Source organism: Chamaea fasciata, unplaced genomic scaffold (genome assembly GCF_029207755.1).
Source record: "Chamaea fasciata isolate MVZ Bird 193981 ecotype frontalis unplaced genomic scaffold, bChaFas1.0.hap1 SCAF_4, whole genome shotgun sequence".
Taxonomy (NCBI): Eukaryota; Metazoa; Chordata; class Aves; order Passeriformes; family Sylviidae; genus Chamaea; species Chamaea fasciata.
The window spans coordinates 77,893,868-77,908,710 of NW_027094089.1; positions in this window are offsets into that span (position 1 = coordinate 77,893,868).

Here is a 14,843-nt window from a genome sequence, read left to right on the forward strand (position 1 = left end):
GCCCCATCTGGGGTTGGCATAGGCGGGCCACCTCACATCCCAAGTGGGAGGGGGCCGCACGCAGCCCGACTGCCTCCTCCCTCTCCTGTTTCCGTGAACCTTGGACCTGCACTCCCTGGCTACATGTCCTTTTTTTCCACAGGCCCAGCATGGTCCTCTGGGTCGACCTTGGCGCAAGGGAAGTGACTGCGGTGAGCTGTCCATTTGAGCACAGCTCTGTATCGTATGGCCTGCCCGGCCACATTTAAAGCATGCCATTACATTAGCTTGGCAGAGCAGACAGTTGCCTGGATTGGGGCTAGGTGTTCCTCTTTTGTCACATGTTTAATCATGGTAGCAATGCTCAAGCCGGGTGGTAGTTAGCGCAGGATTTCCTTAGTTGCCAAATTACACTGCTGGTGCAGGCACTCAGCTACAACTGGGCCTTTAGCCTCCGAGGGCAGGTTAGAAGAGTCCACGGCTGCTTGAAGGCAGTCCACAAATTGAGTGAAGCTTTCACTCTTGTTTTGCTGTATCGTGGACCATGGGGCTGGTTTGGCAATGACCCTTCAGGCGATGCGGATAGCATCTCTGTCCGCGCGAGTAATTGCAGCAACCTTGGGAGGTTGCAAGTTCTGAGCCTGCTGTTGAGGGGTAATCATTGTCGGGTCTGTGCCCATTAACCGTTGTAGGCTGGAGCCGTGCAAAGGGTGTTCTGGCCCTGTCACTTGCGCTAGCCATTTTGCACAGGTGTCCTCCCACTCCTGTTTAAAGACAATCATCCCTGCCCGATCAAAAACCAACCTGCATGTCTGTTTGATGTCAAAGGGAAGCATGTCATCATTTCCAAAGACGCTGTCTATGAGGCTGGAAACCATAGCAGAATTGATGCCCTTATCAACAATTGCTTTAAAAATTGCTTACATGTCTTTGGGGTTAACAGGGATATAAGCATTTCGTACTCCGTCTGGACCGGGAGTGTGTCATACTGGGAACGCCAAGACCATCGGTGGAACCCAGTTGGCACACACTTTTTGTATTTTTTTCCAGTCGGTGAGAGGGATTTCGGTCACCCGATCCTTCCTGACCATGATGGGAGATGCTTGGCTTTTGATTTTACCCAGGCCTGCACCCACTTACTCATTTTCTGAGTCTGAGTCGGTGGCAGGCTGACCACGTGACCACTTGTCCCAGCTTGCGTCTAACTCAGAAGCAGAAGTTGACTGGCTGGACGATTCCGGACTCTGGTACCTTTTTGTTGGACTCCGCCCCCTCTCATGCCTCCTCTGGGAGGGTTTGTCCCTCCCCCTGGGTTTGATCTGCTCCCCGTGCTTGCCCCGCCCCTTGCTCACAGAGGCCTTTGCCTTATAGTAACATGTTTTGCGGCACGCACCCTGATTGGGTTTTTGGTCCCTGCTGACACTCTCCACCTCTTTGCTGCCAGATTTGGCAGTCTCTTCCCCCCAAATTTCCCGCCGGCCCAAGTTTGTGTTGCTTGAAAACCCCTCGCCCTGCCCTTCTTCTTGCCGCTCGGCGCCATTGTCCAGGGCGTATGGTGGGGGTCTGTCCCAAACCCCTCCGGACTTGGGTTTATCAATGGCTTCCTCAGCCTTATCAACGAGCCCATTTTCCATCAATTTCAGTTGTTCTGCGGGTGAATCGCGAGAGGGTGAACATTCGTGGGCAGGGGTGGAGGGTCACAAGGGCGACAGGGAACACTGTGCCACGACTCACCGGACTCGGCAGAGCAGCCATCAAACGTGGTTTGTGTGGTTGCTCCGACTCCCAGTCTAGGGGTGACACGGAGATGTTTCTGGGCTGCCTTCCAAGTTTCCTGTTCTGCAATGCTTTTCGCAATGCCTGCGTAACTCTTCCCCATGATTTAAGGCATTTCCTGCTGCCCGAGAACATAACATCATCTGTTGCCTCCTGGAGGCGTAGCGACCTGGCTCAGGAACGACATGGCGGCTACCTCAAGCTGCTCAGGCCAAGAGCTCGCAGACACCAATGTGGTGGACGGCAAATGGCGTTTATTTCCCGCTGACACGGGGTGATATAGACTCTGTCCGCTTACGTAATCAACCGGGCAGGTACAACTGGTTGTGTTCAGGGGGAGGGGAATCCTATCTTACCTGTACACCGTGAGATCTTCCAGCTGCGATCCCTGCCTAGATCCCCCCATTTCCCCCCCCATGGGAAATTTAGTCCGCCAGCGAGTGAACTGTATCAGAAGGGAACTTTGTTAATTGCAACTTTTCAAAACTTGTAAGAGCTTATTAAAACTGGTTAGAACTCAAGAACTTCCAACGATTAGTGCATCTGCGGTCTAAGTTAACTGGTGGTGCTCAACGAGCAGGACATCAACCTTTTGTAAATGACTTCTAACAAATGAAACCAACTTATTCAAAATGCACGGACTGAAAACCAATGCTAACAGCATTATAACAAACGGTCCTGCCAAAGTAGAGATTAGAGTGGTTAGCCAGGGAGATTTAGTAAACAGTGACTCGAACTATCCTTGCTGTAAGTCTTTGTCCTTTTGCCTTTGGGTCAGTCTCTTTCTGAGCTCCGTCATAAAGAGTCTCTGACCACTCTGGTATGGTCTGCATAAAAGCAACATTCCTCTTTCAGAGCGGCACAAAGGCCTCCTTGTTGCATTAGTAAAAGGTCCAGTCTGTGTCTGTTCTGCAGGGCTACTTCTGAAAGTGAGGAAAGCAACTTCTCCAGGAAGGAAATGGATCTCTTGAGCCTCAGTAGGTCCTTGTCGATGGTCAGCTGCAACTGGGTCGCAAGGGCTGAGATGTCGGTGGCGGTGCCGGTCGTTACCAATGCAAGCAGCATCGCGATGGTGATGCTGGATATTACTTCTCTCTTTTGAAGTTGGGTGGGCACTTCTACGAGCTGTCGGGCTTCTTCGTCTGAGTGATACAGGACCCTAGGGACAATAATGACTGACACACAAAGGTCGTTAGCGGCATCAAAATCTCTGAGGTACACACAAGGACTGACTCCTGTACGATGGCAAACCCATGTTCCTGGGACAGATGGAATTGCCCATTTTTTTGATTTATCAATGTGGGTGGTGACTGTGCACAGTTTTTTGTTCTGTCCCACGAGAGCTACGTTACCTATGCATGTTCCTTGCCCTGAAACATACGTAAGGGTGATTCCTCTCCGAGGGGTGTCCCATCTGCAGTGAGCTGGGTTAGGGTCATCTGAGAGGTAAAAGGAAGCATTAAGGGCAACACCTTCATAAAAAGGAGGTTTGGAGTCAAAGCATAGCCAGCAGGAATCTGTAAGGTTTGGGTTAGTCTGGTTCAGGGATGAGAAGGTAGCTTTTATTACACGGTAAAACAAGCTGAAGGGGGTTGCTTCGTGTAAATTTTGAGAAAGGGGTTGGTAAGCTGGAGAGTGACCTGGTGGGGTAGAGGTAGAAGTAAGGCTCTTGGCGATTATGGTTCAAAGGTTTTGCCATCTGCCCTTTTCTCCCAGGGCCTTGTTTGGTCCGACCACCATGGGATTTTGGAGTGGGAGTCTAGTAATCTGTATTACTTTCCCAACGTCTGTGCCAAACTTGCGAAAGAACACTGACCACATCTTCTCACAGCCCAACTAGTATGGTTTGGCCTTAGGATCTCCATTCTCCAGTGGAAACATGTACCCCTCTCATAAGGTATCACATCGAGTGCGAATTTGGGATGCCGGCATGATTTCGGTGCCCACTCTACTTTCAAAAACTCATTTTTTTTGGGTGGTTTCCATCGGTCACTTACCACAATGGCCTCACATCGCCAGTACCCACAGAACCAGTATCCTGGGTAATTGCAGTAGCTTTTCCCAGGATTCGAACTAGGACACCAATAACTTCCCCACACTGACCTGGACTTGGGTCCTATTATCTCGGGGAATACCGTTCCGATTGTAATTTCAAAGGTCGGGCTACCAACTGAGGTGGTCTCTCTAATAATGCTGCCATCCATAGGGTTTCGGAGAAGCCACCTAAATGGCTGATAAGGATGAGATTCTGGCTTGGCTTGCACTGTTATCATTAGCCCTAGGATTAAAATCACACGGAGGCATCTGTGACATTCAAGTTTTACCGACGTGGAGGTTCTGGATGTCAATGGAGTCTCCAGCGGCTGGTCTTTCTCCTCTGCTGCTGGAATGTACAGCTTATGGGGACGCCGACATACCCAGTCCTGTGAAGAGAAACTCACAATTCTCATTGGATTTACTTTGCAGCTCGGGTTTGACCGATTCAAGGAGACACCACTTAATTTTATCATCTTTTTTGACTGCCGCGTACCCTCGCCCTGTCAGGACCGGTCTCCAGCCATGCTCCCAATCACCTAGTTCATTCCTGATTACAACAGGTGGACCTTCTTCCAGTGCCTGCACTGCCCAGTGCTTCTGAATTGGGCTCTTTACCTCGTCTCCCCTGGAGAATTGATTCAGGACCAACATAGCTGCGGCTAATAGGCGACCTTGGTCTGCTGGGGGAATGGCATTAGTAAAACCTTCTGCTTTAGCCAACACTTCTAGCTTGGTTTTCAGAGTCTGATTTGCCCGTTCCACGATTGCTTGACCTGTGCTGTTGTATGGAATACCTTGCACTAGCTTAATGTTCCACTTGGTGTCAAAGGCTTGGACTGATTTGGACATGAAATTCGGGCCATTGTCTGTTTTGATTTGGTTTGGGATACCAAGCCATGCCATGGCTGTCAGCCAATGCTGAATGGTTGCCTTGGAGTTGGTCTTAGCATGTTGCGTGGCCACGATCACTCCGCTATGTGTGTCCACGGTCACGGCTAACCAGGCTCAGGGTTTTAACAACTGACACAGCGTGAAGTCCAACTGCCAAATTTCTGAGGCTTTGAGGCCTCCAGGGTTGACTCCACTGGACCAAAGTGGTGTTTTCTGGCAGTGTGGGCAAGTGGCTGTGACATGTCTTGCATCGGCCACGGGGACTCCGCATCTCTTTACTAGCGCTTTTGCTCCAATGTGGAGGGATTCATGCATCTGATGAGCATCCCTCAAGGTCCACAGTCCCTTTGCCGCAGAGTCTGCCTTGTCATTACCTGTCTGATAAAAGCCTTTGATCGGGCTGTGGCTGTTAACATGGATAACAGACATGGTGCCTTTTCAAGAGAGGAGAGCCTCTTCTATCGTCATCACTGTCATGGATACTGATACCCCTGGCCCCGACATGGCTCGACAGAGTTTGGCCACAAACATTGAGTCGGTGACTATATTGAGGTGTTCTGTTGTGAACAGTCCGCATGCCAGTACTACGGTGGATGCTTCCAACTGCTGGACTGAAAGCGTGCAGTCTGTCATTTTAACACAATGCCATCGATCTTCTGTCTGCCACACTGCTACTGCAGTGGATGTTACTGAGGATGCGTCTGTGAAGACCGTTGGTCCTGGTAGGGGTCGGTCAAGAACCTTTTGTGGGAGGTCAATGTCCACAACCGTTAGCAGTTGAGTCCACGGAGGCTTGGCAGCAAAGCGAATCTCTCCCGCGAAGCTGGTGAGAGCCGTAGCGAAATGCTCCGACATTGCCACAGACAAAATGGAGAGCTGTTTGCAGAAAGGCAAGAATATCTTGGCTGGTTCAATGCCTAGGTAGCTCAGCGCGAGTTTTCTGCCTTTCATAATTTGATTGCTTATGCATTTGACACCCGGGGAGAATGCGCATGATGGTTTTCCCAGGACCACCCACTGTATAGGCGTGGCTCTGTGTGGAGGTCCTTGGGCCAGTGCTCCTACTCCCCCTCCCTTTGTGAAATGTACATACAGGTCGAGTGGCATACTCGGATCCCATCTTGAAAGCGCGCTGGAGGATATCTGCTGCTCGATGAAATTGAGTGAGTTGGTCGCTTCTGGGGTTAGAGTCATCTGTTCCCATGGCTGCTTTCCTTTGAGGAGGTCATACAAAGGAGACATGACTTCTGGGGGAACCAAAACGATGTTACGGAGCCATTGCAAAGATCCTACCAGTTGCTGAGCGTCGTGGAGTGTCTTGATGTCTCGGCTGATCTTTACTCGAGGGGGTGTTACGTAGGATTCTGTGATTGTCACTCCCAGGAAGGTCACGCAAGGTCCTCTTTTTATTTTCGCGCTTGCAATCTCAAATCCGTTAGTTTGCAAAGTCTGTGTGACTGCTGATACTAGCTGGTCCAGCTGGCTCGTCAAAGGTGCGGCGATCAAGATGTTGTCCATATACTGAATGATGGTGGCGGCTGGCTTGTTGTGACAGATCGGCATCAGCGCTCGGTCAGCGGTGATCTGACAGATGGTGGGTGAGTTCACCATGCCTTGTGGCAATACCTTCCCCTGGAAACATAAATTTGGATGATGACCATTTGGGAACACCACAGGGAAGGCAAACTGCTCTTTGTCATCCTCGTGCAGGGGTATTGAAAAAAAGCAGTCCTTGATGTCTAGCACTGCACAGGGCTGGCCTTCTGGGATTGCGGAGTTTGCTGGTGACAGGGTCTGCATGGGTCCCATCGGTTGGATCTTTTTGTTGACCTCACGTAGGTCGTGGAGGAGTCGAAAACCTTCTCCGCTCCGCTTGGGCGTCACGAAGACCGAGGTGTTCCACAGACTGGTGGAAGGCTCTATGTGACCTTGCCACAGCTCGCAATCAAGCAAGTTGAGGAGGGCAGACATTCGAGGCTCTGGTAAGGGCCACTGCTTGACCCACTCTGGGTCGGATGATTTCCAGGTTAGTCTAATTGGTGGGGGTGGGTGTGCGGCAGTGGCCCTCAAGTTAAATTTGTCACCCCGACCCTCAGCTGGCCTAGGATGTCTCTCCTTAGTAAAGGTGAGACTCCTACTATAACATAGGGAAAGAGCGTAACAGTCTTTTCAGGGTCTTGGTCTGTGTGGAGTGTTATTGCCACCAGCAGGGTACGTTTTTTAGCTCGGGACAGTCGTCCGATTCCCCCTACTGTGGGAGCCTCCTCTAGCTTCCAGTGTGGCGGCCAATGTGTCGTTGGAATGACTGTGACATCCGCGCGCGTGTCGATAAGAAAGGGAACGCTGATGGCGATGTCGTCTGCAGGGTATTTCCAGGGTGGTATGGTGGTGTTGTAAAGGCGACAAATTCCCCACACCACTGGAGGTCTGTTACACTTTACTGCCAGGGCCACCCAATGGTCTCGCTCCCTGGGATTGTCTCTTGCTGCCTCAATGATGTAGTTGGCTCTGGCTGGGGCGTTGGGTGGACCATAAAGTTGGTCGCTTCTCGGGGTGGCAGTGGGTTCAGAAGTTCCCCACCCCATCTGGGGTTGGCATAGGCAGGCCGCCTCGTGTCCCAGGTGGGAGGGGGCCTCATGCAGCCCGACTGCCCCCTCCCTCTCACATTTCCTTGCAGCTTGTCCTTGCATTCTTTGGTCACATGTCCTTTTTTCCCACAGGCCCAGCATGGTCCTCTGGGCCGGCCTTGACGCGGGAGAGGTGGCTGTGATAAGCTGTCCAGCTGGGGGCAGTTCTGCACCATGTGGCCTGCCTGACCGCATTTAAAGCACTCCATCACATTGGCTAGGGCAGTGCAAACAGCCGCTTGGATCGGGGCTAAATGTTTTTCCTTTCCGACGTGTTTGATCATCCTGGTGATGCTTGAACCAGGCGGCAGCGATCGCAGGATTTCTTTGGTTGCTAAGTTGCACTGCTGACGCAAGCACTCAGCCACAACCGGGACTTTTGCCCCTGGGGGTAGGTTAGAGGAGTCCACGGCCGCTTGAAGGCGGTCCACAAATTGAGTGAAGCTTTCGCTTTCACTCTGCTTTATTGAGGACTACGGGGCTGGTTTAGCAATAACTCTGCAGGCAGTACAAATGGCATCCCTGGCCACATGAGTGGTTGCGGCGACCTCAGGGGGTCGTGAGTTCTGAGCCTGCTAATATGGGGTAATCATTGTTGGGTCAGTGCCCATTAGGCGTTGTAAACTGGAGCCGTGCAGAGGATGTTCTGCCCCAGTTATGTGCGCTAGGATTTTTGTGCAATTGTTCTCCCACTCTTGTTTGAAAACGATCATCCCTGCTCCGTCAAAAATCAACGGACATGTTTGCTTAATGTCAAAGGGGAGCATGTCATCATTCCCAAAGACGCTATCAATGAGTGTGGAGACCATTGCAGAGTTGATACCCTTATCGGCAATTGTCTTGACAATCACCTGCACGTCCTTGGGGTTGACCAGGGTAAACGCTTTTTGCCCTCCCTCCATTTGCTGATCTGGGAACGCCAAAACTGCCGGAGGAACCCACTCGGCACATGCAATTTGTATCTTTTTCCGATCACTGAGAGGGATTTCTTTCGACCGTTTCTTCCCGACCACAACAGGAAAACCTTGGTCTTTATTTTTACCGAGGCCTGCACCCACTCCCTCATTCTCTGAATCTGAGTCAGTGTCAGACCGGCTGTGTGGCCATTCATCCCAGCTTGTGTCTGATTCGGAGGCAGAAGTCGACTGGCTAGATGGTTCCAGGGACCGGTACCTTTTTGTTGGACTCTGGCCCCTCTCGCGCCTCCTGTGGGAGGGTTTGTCCCTCCCGCCAGGCCCGTTCCGCCCCCCAGGCTTGCCCCGCCCCTTCCTCACAGAGGTCGTTGCTTTGTAGCCACATGTTTTGCGGCACGCACCCTGATCGAGTTTTTGGTTCCTGCTGACACCCTCCGCCTCTTTGCTGCCAGATTTGGCAGTCTCCTCCCCCCAACTTTCCCGACGGCGCAAGTTTGTGGCGCCCAAAAACTCCTCGCCCTGCCCCTCTTCTTGCCGCCCGGCGCCATTGTCCAGGACGTATGGCGGGGGTTTGTCCCAAGCCCCTCCGGGCTCTGATTTATCAGCGACTTCATCAGCCTTTTCACTAAGCCCATTCCGCGTTAGTTTTTGTTCCGCGAGCGAATCGCGAGCGGGTGGACATTGGTGGGCAGGGGTGGGGGAACACGAGGGCTACAGGGAGCACTCTTTGTGCCGCGAGTCACCGGACTCGGCGGAGCAGCCATCAGGCACTGTTTGCGTGGTAGCTCCAACTCCCAGCCTAGGGGTGAAACGGAGACATTTCTGAGTTGCTTTCCAAGTCTCCTGTTCTTGTAATGCTTTTTGCAAAGCCTGCGTGACTTTGCCCTGTGATTTAAGGCGTTTTCCCGCTTCCCGAGAATATAATATCGTCCATGAGAGCCCTGGTGCACTTGTCCCAAATATCTGGGTGGAGAATCTCCACCGGACGGTCAATTGCACTGATCTGCAAGAGCCTAGTAACGACTCAACAAAAATCCTTACATTTGCAATTGATCACCCACTGTTTATATAATTGACTTACGACCTTTGCTAGCACTTCCATTATCCTTGCTGGTCCGGGAGCGTCCTCCTTGCCGGGCTGGTCCAGCCGCTCTGGCCATCGTTCACTCGTTCAGGCGACTCCTGAAACTGGATCCCAACTGCCTGGATACTATGGGGAACGATCCCGGGTTTCGGCACCACTTGTTGCCTCCTGGAGGCATAGCGACCTGGCTCAGGAACGACATGGCGGCTACCTCAAGCCACTCAAGCCAAGAGCTCGCAGACACCAATGTGGTGGACGGCAAATGGCGTTTATTTCCTGCTGACACGGGGTTATATAGACTCTGTCCGCTTATGTAATCAATCGGGCAAGTACAATTGGTTGTGCTCAGGGGGAGGGGAATCCTATCTTACCCATCCACCGTGAGATCTTCTGGCCGCGATACCTGCCTAGATCCCTACAATCATCCACTAAAGCTTTGGTGCACTTGTCCCAAACCTCTGGGTGGAGTATATCCACTGGACGGTCAACAGCACCGATCTGCAGGAGCCTAGTAACAGCTCAAGTAAAATCTTTGGGCTTACAATCAATCCCCCACTGCTTATGCAATTGAAGTACGACCTTAGCGAGCGCCTCCATTGTCCTCACTGGTCTGGGAACGTCCTCCCCGCTGGGCTGGTCCCACCGCTCCGGGTGCCGTTCACCCATTCGGACGAAATTCCCAATCTGGAACCCAACTTCCCAGTTACCGGGGAACGTCCCGGGTTTCGGCACCAATTGTTGCCTCTCAGAGGCTAGGCGACCTGGTTTGGGAACGGCACGGCAGCCACCTCAGGCTGCTCGGGTCAAGAGCTCGCAGACACCCATTTGATGGACAGCAAATGACATTTATTTTCTGCTTCAATGAGCTTATATAGCCTAGGTCGACTACGTCATTCCGTCTGCTTACATCAGAAACTGGGCGTGTACAACTGTGCAGGCTGCACTAGGCGGAGAGGGAGTCCTGTCTTTCCCGTACATCGTGAGCTTTTCTGATCGTGTTCCCTGTCTAGATTCCCACACCACTGCTGAGTTTGAGGGTCTTTCCAAGTCATCACTGACTTGTGGAACCTTCCGGACGCATCTGTAAAAATTGTCAAAGCATCAAGAGGCTCTTTGCTCTGAATGCTCTCAAGATTTAATTCAAATTGAGCATCCGAATTGAAAATTTTGTGGGCAGGCCGCTGAATCGAAGTTTGTCCTGAGTAGCTATCAAGGGCAAACTGCAGTGCTTCGTTCCCTTGAAGCAGGTGCTCCAACATCGCTCCTGTAATTTGGCCCAATTTCAACTGAATTGACACGTGAATGCACTCAAAGTCACAGCCGGCCAGTTCTCTAATGCGTACTCTGGCCTTCTGGATCAGATCCGCCATCAACTCCTGTGGCCGTGTCATTCTCTTTGACTTTTGGTGGCTGAGAAAGACCCACTCTATGATTGAGAGAGGATCTCTCCCACTTCGGTCCTTCCTTGGGATGGTTAGGATTTTCTTGTCCCATTGGAAGATCACCCTGTGAAAGTGTGGCAGCTTACCTAGTATTAGGAATCTGAAGGGCAAGTCAGTGTGAGGGCAAGTCAGGGTCACACCGACTTGCCTGCCTGGTGGACATGGTGACCTAAATCTTCTCCAATGCCTTCTGTGCCTCTGGGGTTAGTGACCTGGGGGAACTCAGCCCTCCTCCCCCTTGCAATGAATTGAAAATGGGAGGCTATGTCTTCGGTGGAGAGGCCCAGCCAAGGCCTCGCTCAGTTCAATGTCCCACACAGTTGATGCACATCCGCCAGAGTCTCAGTTTGTGTTCTAATTGCCAATTTTTGCGGAACAGTGGTCTGCTTGTCAATTTCCAATCCCAGGTAGTTCAAGGGTGGCATCCATTGAATTTCTGACTCATGCAACTCGAACCCTGCAGCAACCAGTGCAGCCACCGTAAGGTCAAGCGCTTGGGTCAACAGGTCATCGGTTGGGGCACACATGAGGACATCATCCATGTAATGATGAATGATGGCCTGGTGTGCGGCTCCACAGACAGGAGACAGCAGGGAGGAGACGTACCACTGGCAGATCACAGGGCTGTTCTTCATGCCCTGTGGCAATACCTACCTCCTCTGAGAAGCCTCTCGGTTGATGGTAGGAACCGAGAATGCAAAGCGCGGGGCATCGTCGGGGTGTAGAGGAATTTGGAAGAAACAATCTTTTATGTCAACAGTGGCCAGATTCCAATATTTGGGGAGCATGGTTGGGGAAGGTGTCCCTGGCTGTAGAGACCCCATATCTTCAATTACATAATTAATTTTTCGGAGGTCGTGGAGGAGTCGCCACTTGGTCTCATCTGATTTTTGAATGACAAACACCAGGGAGTTCCATGGCGAGGTGGTCTCCTCGATGTTGCCCTTTCTCAGCTGCTCCTCAACCAGTTCATTGAGCGCCTTCAATTTTTGTTTAGAAAGCGGCCGCTCATCTACCCATACTGGTTCATTCTTGTGCCAATTCAGCTTTTGGATGGGGTGCTCCTCAGCAGCCGCTGCCCAAAAACTTTGTGGAGGGTCGAGTATGTCAATCTTGACCCCCCACTGGGCCATCAGATCTCTGCCCCACAGGGGTGCCTTGTAGTCCAAAAGGAAAGGACGAAGGGTCGCCAATTGTCCTTTTGGCCCCTCAATTTTTACCATGCTCTTTGACTGTCGTGCCAATTGAAGCTCTCCTACACCTTCAGCGTGTCCAGGCATGCATTGCAGAGCCCAATGTGACGGCCACAACCTTTTCAGTATGATTGTCACATCCGCCCCCGTGTCCAGGAGACCTTTGATGACCTTGGTCTCCCCACGCACCGTGATCTTACAGGTCTCTTTGGGTTTGTCCTCCCCAATGACCCTGACCGCGTTAACAACAGGAGTGCCTTCAGCCCCTCTTACCTCAGACCAATCAGGAACAGGATCACCTGGGTGATGATCTGCCCTTTGGGGAGGAAAACTGGTGGGTTAAGGCAGTGCAGCCATAACACAAAGTGCTCAGGGTTGGAGGTTAGCATCCCTGGAGCAACTTCGACTTCTTCAGGGGTACACTTACAATCCCCAATGATGACATACTTCCCCTCAATGCGATGCCAGGTACCTTGGTTTTCGGCGACAACCGCCGTGTGCCAGTCCCTGTCGCGAAGGAGCAGCGGCTCAACAAGGCTAAGGCGAAAAGGCTCGTTGATCAATGTTGTTAAGGACGTTTCTGGTGGAGGCAAAATGAAAGGTGTTGTCAAATCAGGTGGCGAATCCTCTAAAAGAGGACCCTGTGTCACGTCTGGAGAAGGATCCCGAAGAGGACCCTGTGTCTTAATCTGAGTAGGAGACGTGAGAAAAGATGTCATTTTTCTCAGGAGCCTCTCTCCCTTTCCCCTTCCCTCCCCCCTTGGCTCGGGCCACCTGATTTGCGTCATCGCACTGGGTGGTCCCACACTCACCCTTAGTTTTTTTGTAGATGTTTAAACGGGTTTTTCCCCTTACCACCCCTTTTCTCCCCTTCCCCTTTTCCGTTCCTGAACTTATCAAATTCCAACTTGAGAGGACATTGCTGGCACCAGTGCCCCCTCTTCCCACACAACGCGCAAGGTCTGTCAGAAGGCCCCCAAAAGGACCGCTTAATGTGTCTTGGCGTGTATGGGGCAGGCGTTGTTTCCAGTGCCTTGGCTGCCGCAGCAGTTCTGTCGTCCTCCCCTGTCATCCTGGCTGTGGGCCCATTAGCGGAACCATGTCAGCAACAACCTGCAGCATGTCCTGTAGTGTGGTAGGAGGCTATCAAGCAGTGTCGTAATTGCTGCTTTGCATCTCTCATTGGCATGCGAGAACACCACTTGCTCGAGGACTTCCTCCCTCGCGTGCTGCTTTTTAACTTTCTGTCCCACAGCAGCTGTCAGCCTTTCAATGAACTGCAGGTATGGCTCCGCGGAACCTTGGAAAACCTCGAGATAGTTCGGGAGGGGACCAAGAGGTGGCATTTCCAAAAGCGCCCTTTCTGCCTTGGCTGTTTCAAGTTCAAGAACAGGTTTTGGAATGGCCATGGCTTGATCGGAGGCTGCCGCCCAATCACCCTTGCACATTAAATGATCTAGGGTGATTTCATCCCCATGCATGTCCTTGGCAGTGTCAGGATTTCTCAACAAGCTCGGGAGGGCTTCCTTTAAAAAATCTCTCCAAGTGGCCTCCCAGAGTTTATACTCTGTTTTACTATTGAGGCACTTGAAAAGATATTTTAGATCAAATGTGACTGCCACCATCCCGGCGAGCTGGGCGTTCAACAATCTCTGGAAGTACGGACTATCCTGTCCATACTCCTTGAGTGCCTTAACCAAATCCTTGACAACATGCTGGGATAGTGCTTGCCAGGTGATATTAGTTGTGTTCCCACCCCTTGTCCTCTGGTAAGTAAACGGAGCAAAGGATGGGACCTGGCTGGGGCTGGCACTTCTGGCTTTCAGCTCCTCCTCCTCTGAGTCCCAGCCGCGGGAACCGGAAGGAAGACTGTGGGAACTGGAAGGAGGGCGGAGCCTGGGGCATTCTGGGGGAGTGGTTTGGGACATCAGGGGAGGAGCGGATCCTTGGGCAGAGTGAGAGGGAAGAGTCCAGGGAAAGGGTGGAGACATGACGTCTCGGGAAGAAGGAGGGGTTTGGGAAAGGAACGGGTTGGAAGAGGGATGAAAAGGATTGTAGGAAAAAGAAGGGGAAATGGCGGGAAAAGAAGACAAAGAAGATGACCGCGTCATGTGGTCACCGCCATCTTGAAAACTGTGGCTGAAGGCGCCATTTTGTCATGTTTCACCTTCAGCCAAACCGAAACGAACTCAGGGTTTATTAAAGGGTAAGAGCGGGGAAGGGAATAATCCCGAGCTGCCTGGCCAGGGCTGCAACGGGAAAAACCCCGAGCAGTCGGACTACGACTGCACAGGCTTTCCCACTGCTCCCTTTAGGATTCCTGACTGGGGATGAGGGGTTCGGGGACTGACAGAAGGGGTAGCAGAACTGGGAGAAACGAACTTTTCTCTGCAGGACTGCTCTTTCTCCACTCCCTTTATCTTCAGAAGTGCAGTTTTAATCTGCACTGGCCAAAACCTTAATTTTGCAGCTTGCAGATCTCCGGATTTTGCCAAATAGGAAAATTTAAAAATCATCACATCCCAAAAGCAGGGGTCAGTGACAGAATCTGGAGACGTTTTGGGAAGTGGAGGAAGAGCTGTCTAATAAACCTTTTCAACTCGCCCGTGGAGAATTTAACATTACTAACTGTTAACAAACCAACTACATTACAATAAAATCCTTTTTGAGTGGTGGAGAGCCGTGCACCCATTACAGCTCGATGTTAAGAGACCACCACCTCCACAGCACAACCACAGAAATCAACACTTTAAAGCAGATTAACCACTGCCAAATACACTTCAAACCGGATAGTGTACCTTGAAGTACACTCCCCCAGGGTGCCTCACACAATGAAAAAGGGATCAGCAAAAACTCCCACCCTGACCACATGTCAGGGGGCAGCCAACCCGCAAACCCAA